The 2,466-nt window shown below is 43.2% G+C and overlaps 1 long non-coding RNA gene across 1 annotated transcript; it reads right to left on the bottom strand.

The window, feature by feature from the left end:
- Positions 1-218: 218 nt before the first annotated feature.
- LOC116380415 (uncharacterized) lies at positions 219-2,152 on the bottom strand. Its single transcript, XR_004212552.1, has 3 exons — positions 1,631-2,152; positions 1,296-1,377; positions 219-1,074 (listed from the first exon to the last, which is right to left on the bottom strand). It is a non-coding gene; the product is annotated as an uncharacterized LOC116380415 (long non-coding RNA).
- Between the last annotated feature and the right edge of the window lie 314 nt (positions 2,153-2,466).

Here is a 2,466-nt window from a genome sequence, read left to right as displayed (position 1 = left end):
ACAGCTCTTTCGTACACACACACACAGCTCTTTCGTACACACACACAGCTCTTTCGTACACACACAGCTCTTTCGTACACACACAGCTCTTTCGTACACACACAGCTCTTTCGTACACACACAGCTCTTTCGTACACACACAGCTCTTTCGTACACACACAGCTCTTTCGTACACACACAGCTCTTTCGTACACACACACACACACACACACACACACACACACACACACACACACACACACACACACACACACACACACGGCAGTCTGTTAAGTACTGGGACAGTGGATTATAGCTCGCAATGTTTCAAAGTTACCAATAATAGTAATAATTGTCAACCTTATGAATGAAGCGTTCAACTACTTGGTGCAGCCCTAGCAGAACACTAGACATTGTGGCCCTGTCATACATATCACCCAAGGATATATAACTCAATCATCTTCCTGTATCACATCCCTCTGAGACAACACGTGTAAACACTTGTTGTCAGACTCGTCTCCAGTTAAACACAAGTTTGTTGAAATGGGAAAGACAGGAAATGAGCGTTTTGTTGCTCAGGCTGTGTTACACGTTACACGTCCTGATACAACATGTGGTGATACATAGAGAAACTGTCAATCTAATTTGAGGAAAGCTGTCATAGTATAAAGACACCAACATATGCATAGAATCAGGATAATAAAAGTTGACTTTATTTGATGCAATGGGAGCAGTGAGGTCTGTGTTTGCATTGATCTCAGTCACTGCAGCATCACAGCACTACTCCCAGTGCATCTGAGCCGCTCTCTGCATGTAAACTGAATTAAAAATAAACACAGTGTTGTTGTTTTTAAGAAGCTTGTCATCTTGATTGTGAACGCAGAATCAGTTTACAGAGATTAACAGAGATTACTGGAACGCTGGATATCAGCACTGCAGTGGATGCTGTGTTCAAATGAACAAGCGTCATCATAACTGCATAATGCTCCAGTGGTCCATCACTAAGAAGACGTACCTCTGGCTGATCCTGCTGCCCGGTTTGGCCCTTGTGAACGTCTCCCGTTTCCAAATCCTCAAAGTCGCCATACAGCTCCTCTAGACACAGTAGAACAACAGCAGCAGGGATGTTAACATGCCGCCACATTGTTGTGGTTCCCCATGAGCGGACCCAGCTACACCCCCCCCCCTCACATGTCTGGTATCGAAGGTTCCACACGGAACACAATACTTCAGTAACTAGAATCGTTTAGCATTTTCTTCCTCCATCAGTCTAAAATCGAGATGTTTGGTGGAGTGGATTGGTCCTCCTCGCTCACCGTCCTCCTTCAGCAGCGTGGCAGCATCTTGGCTCTCATCCCACTTCCCTGTAACAAAGCAGTCCCTGATGGAGTTCAGCATCTGGAACACCAAAACAACAGCAACCTCTTTTAGTATTTGCTTTCATAACAACAGCACAATAGGAAGTCAATACTCTCAACTGTCCCAGTAACACTAGTGCATAATGAGGACGCATTTCGACCAAGAGGTCCCAGGTCGCTTTAGTCCCAGGAATACTTTAAGGAACTAAAAGCTCTTCCATAGCGATCTGAAGACGAGGCAAATGAGGAAAGTTCCTGCAGTCGAAAATGAGCTTCATTAGTAACCACTGTACCTCCTCCAAGTCCCAGTTGTTGGAGGTGTCAGGATTGAAATGGGAGCTGTCGACCGCATTTGATTGGAACTTTTTGCTCTTCTGAGGGCGGCTGACATGGAACAGCCCCCCCAGCTCCTGCTCCTCATCCTCAGAGTCATCTGCCTCTACAACTGGAAACAAAAGAAGATGTTGAGACACCGAAAATCATATATACATATACACATGTATATGTATACACACACAGACATGATAAAGTAAGCTATCATATGGTTTAGAAATGTATATTCACAGCGTGTCTGACATTCGCTACAAAATGCCAAAGTATAACTTTTTGCACAGCTTCCATTTGTCATTTAAAAATACAAAGTTAGTGTTTGTAGCACGTGTTTGCCTGCATTGGTCATGACTGAAAACAGCTGGAGACAAACAGATGCTGTGTAAAGACCTGTACTGTGGACCATGCTGAACATGTACACTTACAGTGTAGAAGTGGATTATACTACGATATGTAGTGAGAGAGAGATAGATAGATATAGATCTCGATCTAGATCGATCTCGATCTATCTATCTAGATCGATCGATCTATATATATATATATCTAGATCGATCTCTCTATCTAGATCGATCGATCTATATATATATATATATCTAGATCGATCTCTCTAGATCGATCTCTCTAGATCGATCTCTCTAGATCGATCTCTCTAGATCGATCTCTCTAGATCGATCTCTCTAGATCGATCTCTCTAGATCGATCTCTCTAGATCGATCTAGATCGATCTCTCTAGATCGATCTCTCTAGATCGATCTAGATCGATCTCTCTAGATCGATCTAGATCGATCTCTCTAGATCG

This window comes from Anarrhichthys ocellatus, unplaced genomic scaffold (genome assembly GCF_004355925.1).
Source record: "Anarrhichthys ocellatus isolate YVR2014 unplaced genomic scaffold, GSC_Weel_1.0 scaffold7119, whole genome shotgun sequence".
In the NCBI taxonomy this organism is placed as follows: domain Eukaryota; kingdom Metazoa; phylum Chordata; class Actinopteri; order Perciformes; family Anarhichadidae; genus Anarrhichthys; species Anarrhichthys ocellatus.
Note: the sequence above shows the minus strand (reverse complement) of the source record. Positions and strands in the feature narration are given on the sequence as shown.